General features: G+C 51.5%; 1 protein-coding gene across 2 annotated transcripts in view; it reads right to left on the bottom strand.

The window, feature by feature from the left end:
* Nucleotides 1-15627, bottom strand: part of AHRR (aryl hydrocarbon receptor repressor) — a 128160-nt gene that overhangs the window by 98593 nt on the left and 13940 nt on the right. The gene's annotated exons all lie outside the window — the stretch shown is intronic.

Raw genomic sequence — 15627 nt, forward strand, 5'->3', positions numbered from 1 at the left:
ACAGAATGCTTCCCCAAGGGGACCTGGCCTCCCCTCATTCAAGGGGCTCTGGGTCTGTAAACTCTCTCAAGTCTGGGAATTGATTAAGGGGCCGTGACTCTGTTATTGTAATTCAAGTTAGACTTTTGTTCACTCGACCTATAACTCCTCTGCTTATACAGATCAAGTCGGAATTTAGTAGACTGCCCATCTATTTTACTTCTAGGTACTCCAGGATCTATCTACCAATGCCATAGGTCTATGCCAATCAAACTCCTGATTGCTCTTTTGAGTCTGCTGTTCATTGTTGTAGCCACGCCCGCCTTGCCTTTGGTGATTAAGTGCTGCCACTTGGCTTCTGCCAGCCCGGGAGCCAATCATCCCCACAGTATCTAAGGATCCTAGTTCCATTACAGCAGTTCCCACAGTAATATCTGACCTACAGAAAAGAGCAACCACAGAGCTCTTCAAGGAAGATGGAGTTAGTCTCACAAATTTATTCCTCACAGTTCTGGTTAAAGGTGTGTTCTTTGAACATTCCTGGTGAGAACAAGCAGTTCTTACATGATAAATCTCTAACATGCCAATCTTTCAAAGTCTTTGGATCCCCTTATCTGCATTATACCAGGGCAGTTCTGGCACTTTGACCTCAGGCCAGGTCGGCCACCTTTCGGTCCATGCTTTAGCCAACTACTGGAGCAAATTGCAAGAGCCCTTTCTAACCTTTGAGCTACAACACTGAATCCAGAATCTCTACTTAATGGGCCCATATCATTTCAGCCCAATCCATCTTTACGTTCTTTCTACCATTATCCAACACCCTTAACAGCCATTCCTGCACATATTCCCCTGGTTTCTGTCTATATAAATTGTAAACATTGTGCAGTTCTTTTGGAACATAGTGCACTTCCTCATGGATCGCACTTTGCACCTCACCTTTTTGGGCCTGTTGTGTCTGGAAGAGGGGTGGGGGTGCTGTCATGAGCAGAATGAGAAGTGTCTCGCAAGCCGACTACCTCACGATATTCGATTGCAGTTTCATCTGTTGAACAGGATTAATCTTTTCAGACAGAGGTGTAAGGGCTGTCTCCTCACGGAGGTGCTTACAGCTTTATCAGGACGGCATGGTTAATCTCCTCAGGGGGAGGGTTGATGGCTGCTTCCCCAGGGCAGTCCACTACAGGCTGACCTGGCAAAGACTCAGCAGAATCGAGGATTTCTCCACCGTCATCATCAACTCATATGTCCCCATTCCAATTTTCAGGACCATGTTCCTTTCCAATCAATGCCCTCACTTTAACAGAGACACCCTGCAAGCTTAGGAATTTAATTTATAATGTAATTTAGCCACTCACACAATGAGACTCTGGATCTGGTTTTCAGAAATCTCAAGTCTGGGGCTGCACAAAATAAGATTTTCTTTCAGGGCACACATGAAAACTTCCTGTCCTTCATGTGGAGCTTAAGTCGGGGTTTTATAGCCTTGAGCTCACCTCTTTCTTTCGCAACTGTATCCAGTGTATTTAGGAACAGTCAGCCAATATCACTATAATTTTACCTCCACAAAACTGTTATGATGTCAAAAACACTCTCATCCAGAACCTTTCCTCTTATAAACATTTAGGTAGCTGTTTCCAGTGGTGATGTTTTGTGTATAACTATTGTCAGCTCACACCATGGACTATCAGTGCCATTTTGGTTGTTGGAAATAGAATCATTAGTACCTTCCTAACTACTCAAATTAGAGAACCAATTCCCAAAACCCCAGAATTAATTCAGAAATCTCATCCCTAAGATTCTGTTTCTTAAGAATTATTTTCCTATGGAAGCAGAACTGACAGGAGATGTGGCAGTTTGAAATTATTTTATGAATCCCCCAAAAGAGAAGGATTATGTTTGTGGTCTGGTCCACTCCTGTTGGTGTGAGACCTTTTTCAACTGGACTGTCTCAGTGAGGTGTGACTCAGCTTGAGTCTCTGCCCTCTTACTGGCTCCAATAAAAAATGGAAACACACTGGAAAACAGAGCTCTGACATTTTTGATCCTGCCATGTGACAGAAAGGAGAGGCTCAAGCAACTGAGGCTCTAGGAAGAGATGAGCCATTTGCCTGATAGCTTGCTGCTGAAATTGGGAAGAAAATGGAGGGGCCAAAACTGAGAGAAGAAGCCCAGTAAGAGACAAGCCCTATGCCTGGTTTACCTCAGCTGAGCTCCAGGAGATAGTATAGGCAGAGACCAAACAGAGGTTGCCCGCCATCTTGCTTCAACGCATAGCAGCTGTCTCCATTGAGAAAGCACCTCTTATGGTACCTTGAGTCAGACTTTTCACAACTTTGGAACTGTAAGCTTTTACCCCAAATAAATACTCCTTATAAAAGTCAACATAGTTCTGGTACTTTGCTTCAGCAACCCTTTGGCAAACTAAAACAGGAGAAATCCACATAAATATTATGATATTTTTATAAGAATTGTTTCACACAACTGTGGGGATGGAAAGTCCAAATTCCATAGGGCAGACCACAAGCTGGGAACTCCGATAAAGGTTTTCAATGAATTCCCCCAAGAGAAGCTAGCTGGCTGAAGTAGAGAGGAAATTTTCCCTTCTGACTCATGAAATCATCACTTCTTCTTTTAAGGCCTTCAACAGATTGTTGAAGGCAATCTCCTCAGTTGATTGTAATGTAATCAGCCATAGATGCAATCAATTTACAGATTATTTAAATGAATGAAATATCCTCACAGTAACAATCAGACCATAATTTGGTTAAACAAACAGGGACACCATAACCTTGTCAAGTTGACACATAGACTTAACCATTAACATTATGATTCCAATACTTTAAAATTTATTTGGACTTGTTTTATGACCTAACACATGGTCTCTCCTGGAGAATGGAACATGTGCCCTAGAGAAGAATGTGTATTCTGCTGATGTTTGAAGTGTTCTATATGTATGTCCATTAGTTCTAGCTGGTTTAGAACATCATTCAGGTCTTCTATTTCCTTATCAATCTTCTGTCTAGATGTTCTATCCAGTATGGAAAATGCTGTATTGGAACCTCCTGTTATTAATGCAGAATCTCCTATTTCTCTGTTCAAATATGTCAATATTTACTTCACCTACTTTGGGGTTCCGCATATCTATATATTTATGTCTTCCTGTTGACTTGATCCCTTTATCAATATGTAATGACCTTCTTTGTCCCTCATAACAGTTTTTGACATAAAGACTATTTCATTTAATATTAGCAGATCTACTGCTTTTGGTTACTACTTGTATAGTATATATTTTTTTTCCATCCTTTCATTTCAACCTACTTATGTCTTTGAATTTAAGATGAGTCTCTCTTGGCGGTGGACTTGGTCCAGTGGTTAGGGCCTCCGTCTACCACATGGGAGGTCCGTGGTTCAAACCCTGGGCCTCCTTGACCCATGTGGAGCTGGCCCATGCGCAGTGCTGATGCGCGCAAGGAGTGCTGTGCCATGCAGGGGTGTCCCCATGTAGGGGAGCCCCACGCACAAGGAGTGCACCTTGTAAGGAGAGCCACCCAGCGTCAAAGAAAATGCAGCCTGCCTAAGAATAGTGTCACCCATTCAGAGAAATGACACAACAAGATAACGCAGTAAAAAAAGAAACACAGATTACCAGGCCACTGACAACAACAGAAGCGGACAAAGAAGATGCAGCAAATAGACACAGAGAACAGACAACCGGGGTGGGGGAGAAGGGAAGAAAAATAAATAAATAAATAAATCTAAAAAAAAAAAAAAGATGAGTCTCTTGTAAATAGCATACAGTTGAATCATGCTTTTTTTTACATTCTGCCAATCCCTGCCTTTTGACTGAATAATTTAATCCATTTACATTTAAAGTAATGACTGCTAATGCAGGATTTTCTTCTGACATTTTTCTATTTAGTCTTTGTAAGCCATATCTTTTTTGAAAAAAGAAATTCCTTATTAGAGAAGTTATGGGTTTATGGAACAATTATGCATAAAATACAAAATTCTCATATACACCCCACCACCAACACCTTGCACTGATGTGGAACATTTTTTACAATTGATGATAGCACTTTTTATAATTGTATTATTTTTTACAGTACTAGCTGGCATTTATTGAGAGAGTCCATGTTTATAGGCACTGGGGAAAGCAATTTACATGAATTACCTCATTTAAAACACCCACTACACAAGTCTGTGAAATATGTCCTATTATTATTTTTTAATTTTTTTTATTTAGAGAATTTGTAGGTGTGGCAGTTTAATATTATTGATGAATTCCAAAAAGAAATATTGATTATGTTTGTAAACTGGCCTGCTCCTCTGGGCATGATATCCTTTGACTGTATTAAATTCAGAGGTTTTACTTTTACTTGATTACGATTAGGGCTTTGATTAAGCCACATCAGTAGCACATTGCATCCCTACCCCCTTGGTGGGTGGACATAGAGGAAGAGAACGAGCTCATTGGACAGGATCTTGCAGCCCCAGGAAGAGAGATGGGCCTGAGAGTCTATAGCTGACCCTGTGAAGAGAATAGAGCAACTGAGCCTGGGAAGAAATGAGCCCTGGAAGAGAGACAAGCCTTATGCCAGCCTGCAGCTGAGATCGGAAGAAACTGGGACCACTAAACCTTAAGAGGAAAGAGGAAGGTTGAACCCTCGTAAACATTGCCCACCATCTTGTGTCAACACGTAGCAACAGACTCTGGGTAAGAAAGTATCTCTTAAGTAAATCTTGAGGTGGACTCTTTATGGTCTTGTAACTAAGCTTTTACCCCAAATAAATACCCTTTATAAAAGCCAACAGATTTCTGCTACTCTGCATCAACACCCCTTTGGCGGACTAAAACAGTAGGTTTATAGAAAAATCATGTAAAAATACAGCACTCCCATATACCCCCCTAAAGTTGGCATTTTAGTGTTGTACCTTTGTTACAATTGATGAAAGGTTATTAAAATAGTACTATTTACTATTGTGACAATTTGAGATTATTTATGAATCCTGTATGGTTCAGCTAATGTGTCAACTTGGCCAGGAAATTGTGCCCAGTTGTTGGGTCAAGCCAGCCCTGGGCTAACTGTAATACAAGGGCATTTACGGACTTAGTCTCCAGTGACTTTACTGCATAGATGGCTGATTAAGTCTACATCAATCAAGGAGATTGCTGACAGCTGACACTTCATCCAATCAGTTGAATACCTTAAAAGGGGGAGTGATTTCTGCGTTAGAGAGAATTTCCCAGCTCATCTTTGGACAGCCAACATCTCCTGGAAACTTGTCAAGGACCTTCCTTGGCCTTTCATTGCAGCCCTTGTTTGCAGCCTGCCTGCGGAACCTGGACTTGTGCATCCCCACAGTCACAAGAGAGACTCTGATAAAATTACATATTATTGACAGCTATCTCCTGTTGATTCTGTTTCCCTAGGGAACCCTGACTAATACAAATTCCAAAAAGAGTAAGATTATGTTTGTAAACTAATCTGTTCCTCTGGGTTTGATACCCTTTGATTGTATTTAATTCAGTGATTTTACTTGGTAAAATCAACACAGGGCTTCTGATTGGGCTATGTCAGTAAAGCATAACTCAGATTGAGTCCTCCCTCCCCTTGGTGGGCTCAAGTAAATGGACACTCACTCAAGAAGACACATGGGAAGAGGAGAGAACTTTGTCATTTGATCCTGCCATGTGACAGAAAGGAGAAGGCTCAAGCAGCCACAGCCCTGGGGAGAGAAGAGCCATTTGTCTGACAGCTTACAGCTGGCTTTGAGGAGAGAGCCAAGATTGATAGAGAAAGCCTGGAAAGAAACAAGCCCTGGTCCAGGAAAGAGAAGAAGCCTGAGAGACAAGCCCTGGGCCAGCTGCAGCTGAGACAGGAAGCCCAGAGGGAAGGCTGAGTCTCACAGAGATCAGCCGCCATCTTGCTTCAACACGTGATAACTGACTTTGGTGAGAAAGCAGCCTTGAGGTGGACTCTTTAGGCCTTGTAACTGTAAACTTTTACCCCAAATAAATACCCTTTATAAAAGCCAACAAATTTCTAGTACTTTGCATCAGTACCCCTTTGGCTGACTAATACAACAGTCATCTGTAGTATTTACATTAGGTGGATTTTCCCTACTACCTTATTATTAAAACCTTGTATTAGTGTTGTACACTTGTTATAATTCACGAAAGAACATTCTTATATGTGTTCTATTAGCCTTATACCTTTGACTCTCACTTCTTCTGTTAATGCCTACTTTCATGTTTATTTGATTTTTGTATTATACCATTTTCAGTCCCGTCTTGATTCTTTCTGAATGTATTTTTCATGTATTTCCTTTGTTGTTAACATGGGGTTAAATTTTACCTTCCTAAATCTATAACAATCATATTTGATTGGATAATAACTTATCTTCAATAGCATACACATACCCTGTTCCTATACTCCTTCACCCCACCACCTTTTTTTGTACTTGTTACAAATTATGTCTTCTTATGCTGAATGTCCATAACCATAGATTCATTATTATATTTTTGCATTTGCATTTTACCACCTGTAGGAAGTAAGTGGAGTTATAGACTACAAAACACAATGCAATGGTACTGGCATTTATAATTATCAGAAATTACCTTTAGCAGAGGTGTTTTTTTGTGCCACTTTGATCCACTGTCTAGTATCCTTTCCTTTAGCCTGAAGACCTCCCTTTAGAATTGCTTGTATGGCAGGTTTAGTGGTGATGAACTCCCTCAGCTTTTCTTTATCTGGGAATGTCTTGATCTCCCCCTCAGTTCTGAAAGAAAGTCTTGCCAGATATAAAAGTCTTGGTTGGCAATTGTTTTCTTTCAGCCCTTTAAATATTTCATGCCACTGCCTTCTTGCCTCCATGGTTTCTGATAAGAAATTGGTACTTAATCTTATTGGGATTCCCTTAAACATAACTTGTTTCTTTTTACTTGCACCTTTCGAAACTCTCTTCTTGTCCTTGTCCTTGGACAATTTGATTACTATGTGTCTGGGTATGAGTCTCTTTGAGTTCATCTCATCTGGGATTTGTTGGGCTTCTTGAATGTGCATATATTTATGTTTTTTGTTAAATTTGGGAAGTTTTCTGCCATTATTTATTTGAATATTTCTTCTGCCCCTTTTTCTCTTTCTTGTTCTTCTGGGACTCCCAAAATGTGTATATTGGTACATGCAGTAGTGTCCCACAGGTCTCTCAGGCTCTGTTGGTTCTTTTTTATTCTTTTTATTCCTGCTCCTCAGCCTGAATCATTTCAATTGTCTTGTCTTTTTTTTTTTTTATTTCTCTCCCCTCCCACCCCGGTTGTCTGTTCTCTGTGTTTATTTGCTGCGTCTTCTTTTGTCCGCTTCTGTTGTTGTCAGCGGCACGGAAATCTATGGGTTTTTTTTGTTGTGTCATCTTGTTGTGTTATCTCTCCGTGTGCACGGCGCCATTCCTGGGCAGGCTGCACTTTCTTTTGCGCTGGGCGGCTCTCCTTATGGGGTGCACTCTGTGCGCACTCCTACGTGGGGGACGGCACTCCTTGCGTGCATCAGCACTGCACATGGGCCAGCTCCACATGGGTCAAGGAGGCCTGGGGTTTGAACTGTGGACCTCCCATGTGGTAGACGGACGCCCTAAGCACTGGGCCAAGTCCACCGCCTGTCTTGTCTTTAAGATGACTGATTCTTTCTTCTGCCAACTCCAATCTACTCTTGAAACTGTCTAGGAATTTTCATTTGTTATTGTGGCCTTCAACTCTAGTATTTCTGTTTGGTTCCTATGGAGAATCTTAAAGAGATTCCCATATTGGTCATTCATTGTTTTCCTCTTATCCTTTAGTTCTTTCTCTGTGTAATCCTTGAGTATATTGAGGACTATTTTTTAAAACTCTGTCTGGTAAATCTAAAGTCTGTTCCTCTTTGTTGATGGTTTCTGGGTTTTTTAATTTTTATCTTGTTCCTTTGGCTGAGTCATCATTTCCTGTTTCTTTTTTCTTTTTTCTTTTTTTTGTCTTGTAATCTTTTGCTGCACACTGTATATTTTAATATTTTAAAGTGTTAATTCTGGGATTTAGTTCCTGAACTATCTGTTCCTTAAGTTGGTATCTAGCGAGTGCATGACAGAAATTTTACGGCATTCCAGGGACTAATCAAAACAAATCAAAGCAAAAAGCACCTTTCACTGTCTTTGCAAATTGGCTTTGCTTTGGCTGGTGGCCTCCTTCAGAGCTTAGCCCTCCTGTCAAGCAGACCAGCCCAGGTAGGGGCCTCTCTGTCTTATCTGACAGTGTGTGGAGCTGTGTAGCCAAGGAGCCTGCTTCTTCTCCTGAGCTTGGTTGGCTAGAGGCCTTAGGACCCGCCCCCCCCCCCCCCCCTTTACGTTTGCAGGAGTTTGAGCCGCCTTCTTCTCCCTTTGAAATAGACTTTCATCACCTCCTGGCTGCTCTCTTGGGTGACTTAGTGCAGGTAGTCCTTTGTGCCAGGCTATTTCAACTTAATTGTTTCTCTCCTATCACAGATGTCCGCAAGCCCTCAAGGCAGACTGTGGAAGAACAAGCCAGACAGATTCCTTGGCTCAGTTTCTCAGACTTCCACGGATAGGTTGGCACTGACAAGCATGCACCCCTGTGCACCCACAGGGGCCACTCCGCTCCTTCTGGAACAGAAATGGGGACCCACAATGGGAGAAAAGCTGGGTCCACCTGCACTGGGAAGGGGATGGAGAGGGCACCAGGAGCTTCTCTGTGGCTTTTGAAGCTGTGTTTTCTTGATTCATCACTTACCCAGTTAACACAGGCTTTTAACTGTTTTCAGTGTTTTGAGGAAATGTCCTGTTTTCGTTTGCTAAAAGCAGCTGGGAGCAATATACCAGAAATGGGTTGGCTTTTATAATGGGAATGTATTAGGTTAAAAGCTTACAGTTCTAAGGCTGTGAAAATGCCCACATTAAGACATCATCAGAGACGCTGTTTCACTGAGGGTCGGCTGCTGGCGATCCTGCACTCCGGCAGGTGGCGTGGCACGGCGGCGGCTCTGACGCCTCTGCCTTCTCCAGGCGCACACGCTCCTGAGCTCACTGTGGGCCATCAGGCACTTGGCAGTGTCTGCTCATCTCTCTGCTGTCCTGCTTGCTTCAGCTTCTTGCTCTCCACGGGCCTTCTCTCTCAGCCTCTCGGGGACGTCTTTCTGTGCCTCTGTGCTCCACTGACTCCAGCCTCAGGGACCTCCTCTGTCTGCACAGCTTTTCTCCTGTCTCTGAGGCTTGTATTCCTCCATTTATAAAGAACTCCAGTAAGGATCGAGACCCACCCTGGGCTATGCCCGGCTGCAGCGCTCTAATCAAATGGCCCTTAACAGATCTGACCTAATCAAGGGCTCACAACAGGTTCAATTTTAAGAACGTAATTTTCTGGGTCTACAAGTGAGACTCAAACCAGCTCAGGTGTGGACTTTAGGATTCCTCTGCTGCCTTTGTTCGAGGGGGGTTGGAACAACGGCCGTCTTCAGAGCTGGCCCGAAGCTACCAAAGTGGCTGATCAAAGGAGAAACCAGCCATCCACCACATACCCCTGGATTTGGAGGACTGCTTGTTATGCCCCACCCTGGTGCCAGCAAACTGTGCCAGGAGCCCCAACTCCAGTCCCCACTGCTGCAGGGAGGCTGGGGGCAGGGGTGCAGGTACTGCAGGGAGGCTGGGGCAGGGGTGTGGGTACTGCAGGGAGGCTGGGGCAGGGGTGTAGGTACTGCAGGGAGGCTGGGAAGGGGGTGTCGGTACTACAGGGAGGCTGGGGAAGGGGGTGTCGGTACTACAGGGAGGCTGGGGCAGGGGGTGTAGATACTGCAGGGAGGCTGGGGGCAGGGGGTGTTGATACCGCAGGGAGGCTGGGGCAGGGGGTGCAGATACTGCTGGGAGGCTGGGGTAGGGGTGCAGATACTGCAGAGAGGCTGGGGCAGGGGCTATAGGTACTACAAGGAAGCTGGGGCAGGGGTGTAGATACTGCAGGGAGGCTGCGGCAGGGGTGTAGATACTGCAGGGAGGCTGGGGGCAGGGGTGTAGATACTGCAGGGAAGCTGGGGCAGGGGTGTAGGTACTGCAGGGAGGCTGGGGGCAGGGGGTGTAGATACTGCAGGGAGGCTGGGGTAGGGGTGCAGATACTGCAGAGAGGCTGGGGCAGGGGGTTGTAGGTACTGCAGGGAGGCTGGGCCAGGGGTGCAGGTACTGCAGGGAGGCTGGGCCAGGGGTGCAGGTACTGCAGGGAGGCTGGGGCCAGGGGTGTAGGCACTGAAAAAACACCAAAAACAAAGTACAAAACAAACAAAAAGAGCTTACACTGGGACGGCTGGTCCAGGACTTCACGAGAGCACCTGGCCCTGGCGGAGAACGCAAACAGATGGAGGCGCTCAGAGCAGGCCCGGGCCGCTGCCCACCTCTGTGCACTGTCCTGCCCAGTCACAGCCAGCAGGCCCAGCCTGCCCAGCTGGACACCCCCCGGCGTTTCCCACACCAAGGCCCGGAGCTCGGCAGGCCCCTGCGCAGGCAGCAGGGGGTCTCTTCCCTGCTTGGAAGGACGGGCCCTCAGCTGCAGCTTCCGGACATCTGCCCTGGGACTTAGAGGGGCCCGTGGCTGGCCCCCTCCCCAGCCTGCCCAGGGACTTTGAGGAGCGGGGTCCTCGGATCCCGCCTCCCTCTGGCCTCCATGGCCTGAGAGCAGGACCCCGACCAAGCCCCAGGGCTGGACGTCAGCTCCTCGGCAGGGGCGCCGAGCCGCGCTGGTCAGCTGGCCTTGGTCCAGGCCAGCAGCACCCCTTCAGCCCTCCGTGGAATTTCAGGCACAAGACGATGGGAGGAGGCGGGGGGCCGCTGCAAATCCAGGGTCGTCGTACCACTCCCTTCTGGATATTCACTTCTGGGCACAGCTTAACTCTCAAAACGTTAGGGAAAAAGTAGCTTTAATTATTAAAGGCCCAAATCAGGACCGTCGGATGGGCTTTGGCTCACAGGAGACGATCGCTGAAGTCTGACACGAGCCACCTGGGGCCCACCCCACCCCCCAGGGGCTCTCACAGCCACCCAGCCTGCGCGGAGGGGTCCCGACCCCACCCAGGGGCACCCGGCAGGAGGGAGAGGAGTGTGGAGCTGGACTGGCGGGGTGGGGGAGGCAGCGCGCCTGCAGAGGACAGGAGCGGGGAGGAGAGCCGGCGGCTCCGCGGAAACCACCCGGGGGGCGAGGCCAGGCCCCGCCGCCTTCCCCCTGCCGCGCCCCGCAGCGCCTGCCCGCCTGCGTTTGCGTGAGCACTGGAGCCGCTGCACACGGCGCACGCGGGAAGAGACGCCCCTGCACGCAGAAGGAGCCGCCCGGAGGCCCTCAGGGATGCAGGGAGATGTGTGCGGGGGTGAGGGGGGTGAGGGGGTGAGGGGGTGAGGGGGGGCGAGAGGGGGTGGGGGGTGAGGGAGTGAGAGGGTGAGGGGGTGAGGGGGTGTGGTGGGATGAGAGGGGGTGAGGGGGTGAGGGGGATGAGGGGGTATGGGGGGACGAGAGGGGGTGAGGGGTGAGGGGGGACAAGGGGGGTAATGAGGGGTGACAAGGGGGCGAATGAGGGGGTGAGGGGGTGAAGGGGGTGAGGGGGTGAGGATGAGGGGTTGAGGGGATGAGGGGGGTAAGGGGAATGAGGGGGTGAGGGGGTGAGGGGGAGAGGGAGAGCATGAGGGGGTGAGGGGGGTGAGGGGGGCAAGGGGGGGAATGAGGGGGTGAGGGCTGGGGGGAATGAGGGGACGAGAGGGGTGAGAGGGACACGAGAGCCTTGGCGGGCGTGTGGGTACCTAGGGGGACGTGGAGGGCGTGGGAGGGCGCAGGGTGGGGGGCCTCGGGGGGCCCCGCGGACGAGCCCAACGCCCTGGCCCTGCCCGTGGAGAGGCGGCGGGCGGTTCTGCCCGCGGCGCGCTGGCCCGAGGCCCCGCGGGGACACTGGCCGGTGAGCGGCAGCCTGGGCACCAGGGGCCGGCGCAGGCCCGCGGTCGGGGCTCTGCGAGTAAAGGCAGCCGCGGGGGGATCCCACGTCATTCACGAATCATAAAAACCCTCCATCGAGTCCTGAGTTTCTCATTGCCTAATTTACTTGACAGGGGGAAAGCCGCGTCCTGGTGACAGGTCCTGACTTCTCCACAGACACGGCGTCTGCACACCGTCCTCGCTCTGCGCGCTGCCTCTGCCACGTTTCCCGGCCCCGGGGCCGCGCGGCCTGCAGCGGGACACGGAGCCTGCGCCCAGCGCTCGGCCTGCGTCCTCCTCACTGACGGGCGCGTCGACAGGAACAGGGAGCGGCGCCTCCAGAACAGGGCATGTCGAAGAACTAGTTGTACCTTTTTGTAAAAAGAAATCTGAGAAGCACCGTACGGGCCAGCGTGTGCAGGAGATGACAGGAGGCGCGGCGCCCTTCCCTGCGGCTTTAACTGCTTGGGCAGAGAGCTGGTTTGAGGCCTCAGGCATCACCTCAGCGCCATCCCTGTGAGGCACAGACGCCTGGGCCTGAGCTTTCCAGATGCGCCGCTGACACAACGGGCGTGCTTCGACCTCGGCAGTGGTTCTTGCTACTTTTCCCACCAAAATACTCCCATGATAAAGAACTTACACTTCCCCCCTAAAAACAAGATGACCCTTCCACCTTTCTTTAAACAACAACAAAAACACAATATTAAGCACAAGTTTTGCTTTTAATTTCACCTCTCAGAGGGCTGTACTGTTCTCAGTACTCCCAGTTTCACGGACTCCCCCACAGGTGCTCAGACACCCGAGGAAATGCGGGGAGTTTTTAAAGTAAGCGTCCCCTCCAGGACCTCTGGCTTTTTGGAGACTGTTCCCTGGAATAAAGTCACACCTCCACCACCAGAGAGGACGACACTGCAGTAACGGGAGCGCCTCTGCGCGTGCTGGGAGGGGCAGCCGAGGAGGCAGCCCGGCGAGCCACGCGCGCAACAACCCGCCCCCGTCAAGAGCAGCGCCAAGGGCATTCGGCTCTGCCCACTGGGGGCAAGCTGAAAAAGAGCCCCTGAGCCCTGACCCTGAGGCCAGGGGAGGGGGCGTCTCCATTTCTCCTCAGCCGTGTCGGCAGGCCTCGCCACAGCCGGCAGCCTCAGACTCCAGTGAGGCAGCGTGCGCCACGTAACAGGCATGTCCGAGGAGGGCCCCGACGCAGAGTGACGGGGCAGCTGCAGGCTGGGCTGTGGCCGCTCCCCACCAGGGCCGAGGAGAGGGAGCAGGGGCATAGCCCGGCGGCAGGAACCCAGGCCTGGGCGCCAGTGGTCGCGAGAGCGGGCAGCGAAGCACCCGGCAGCGCCGAGCCCTGGCTCCGACAGCCAGCCACAGCCGACGGCCTGACCTCTCAGCTCCATCCAGCCCCTGCACCTAAGGCTGAAGGCAGTGACAGAAAAGCTGACAAGATCTCCCAACCTGGCGGCGGACTTGGCCCAGTGGTTAGGGCGTCTGCCTACCACATGGGAGGTCCGCAGCTCAAACCCCGGGCCTCTGTGACCCGTGTGGAGCTGGCCCATGCGCAGTGCTGATGCGCAAGGAATGCCCTGCCACGCAGGGGTGTCCCCCGCGTAGGGGAGCCCCACGCGCAAGGAGTGCGCCCCGTAAGGAGAGCCGCCCAGCGCGAAAGAAAGTGCAGCCTGCCCAGGAATGGCGCCGCACACACGGAGAGCTGACGCAGCAAGAGGATGCAACAAAAAGAGACACAGATTCCCGTGCCGCTGACAACAACAGAAGCGGACAAAGAAGAACATGCAGCAAATAGACACAGAGAACAGACAACCGGGGTGGGGGGGAAGGGGAGAAAAATAAATGAATAAATAAAAAGATCTCTCAACCTAACCTGAGTTGTAGTTTTCCAATGTTTAACATTTATAATTTCAACTAAATTTAGAATGATTAACTTTTTTCAAAGCCTAAAAGGAAGGTATAAAATTTCAAAAACCTACTTTCACGGGACTGTCACTCTCTGGTAGGCGCAGCCTGTCCAGCCAGCCCTGCACAGGGCAGTGTCCACGAGTGGGCCCAGCTGCTCCCCTCTGCAGCCCGACTGGCCCCTTCCAGGGCCTGCCGTGCCCACGTCCACCTCCCTTGACCGCTTCGCCGACAGCCCTCAGACGAGGCCGCAGCCTACTGCCGGCCCCCTCAAACCCCACGGCCTGAACATGTCCCCCCAGGCAACGCCCACCCCGCGAAGCTTCCCCAGTGGCCGCCCACGTCAAATCATCTGCTCTGGACCAAATCATGTTGACCCAAAGGGCGCCCCAGTCCTGCCCCAGTTCTGTGGGGCGAGTCCTTCGTAAATGGACCCTTCAAGGACCCGTAAGACGAGGCCAAACCGAAGCCGGTGGGCCGACGTCCCACCAGTGGCCTCCAGGCGGACGCGTGGACCTGAGGGAGCAGGCGAGGCGGGAGATGGGGCCACGCGGCGGGGGAAAGCGGCAGCGCGGGCCGCGGGGAGGCGCGGGCGCTCAGACCTCCGTTTCCGACGAGCCCCTCACCGCGAGGCAGCGCTTCCCGCCGCCTGAGCCCCAAGGGCATCGTGGTACTTGCCACGGCAACCTGGCAGACAGAGCAGCTCCAGGCCCGCCGGCAGAGCAGTCGTTTACCCAAACGTCGCGGCCCCTTGCTCCAGGACGCGACCCTCTTCCTGGAAGCTGCGCCCCACGAAGCGCAACGCCCCCCCGGACAGCTGCAGCCGGGGTTAGGCACGCCGGCCCGGAACCAAGCCGGGCACTGGCCACGCCGCTCTGCCGTGGCCTGGAGTTTCCACGGAAGCCACACGCGTGTGCCAGCCTGGCCTGGGACCCCCTCCCCCGGCTCCGGAGACCACGAGCCGACAGTCGGGCGGGTGAGCCAGGCAGACGAGGCGAGCCCTCGCTTCTCGGGGCCTCAGGGCAGCCGCCTGCCCTCCCGCCCTCCTTGGTGCTTTCCTTCCTTGATGGACTGCCCACCAACTACTTCCAAAGGAGCTCCAGGGCCTGTGGACTCCAGCACTGTGTAAACAGACAGGACGGTTTTGACTGCTGTCACCGCACTGCGATGGCCTCGCGGCCCCAGGGCTCACCCCTCCCCGTCGTGCCCACGCTGGCCCCGGGATGTCATCCACAAGGACCCCACGCCTGGTGAGGGAGGCTCTGCTTCCACTTCCCACCCCGAGGGCCGGTGCAGGTTCCCGAGGGCCGGTGTGGGGGTCCCGAGGGCAGGTGCGGGGGTCCCAGAGGGCCGGTGCGGGGGTCCCGAGGGCCAGTGCGGGGGTCCCGAGGACAGGTGCAGGGATCCCTGGACACCTGCTCTTTCTGGACCCACTCGTGCCCTGTTGGGTGCCAAGACGGGCATCTCGGGCCACTGCTTCCTTGGCGCCGCGCTCGATGCCCCCAACCCAATGCCCTGAGCCCCCACAGCCTCCCGCCTCCCCCACTCACCTCCCCCAGCCCACCCCTCGGGCCTCCTCCGCCCGCCCTCCAGCTCTCCAGGGTCCTCAGCAGCTCTGCGCTCTAACCGAGCCTCCTCGAGCGTCTTCCTGGCGTGACCCCAAATCTGACCTGTAGGCCAGACACGCCCCTGGGCTCCACTATGGGGAGGGGTCAGGGGTCCTCGAGTCCACGGCGATGCTTCTGTCTGCT

Source organism: Dasypus novemcinctus, chromosome 2 (assembly GCF_030445035.2).
Source record: "Dasypus novemcinctus isolate mDasNov1 chromosome 2, mDasNov1.1.hap2, whole genome shotgun sequence".
NCBI classification, from domain to species: Eukaryota; Metazoa; Chordata; class Mammalia; order Cingulata; family Dasypodidae; genus Dasypus; species Dasypus novemcinctus.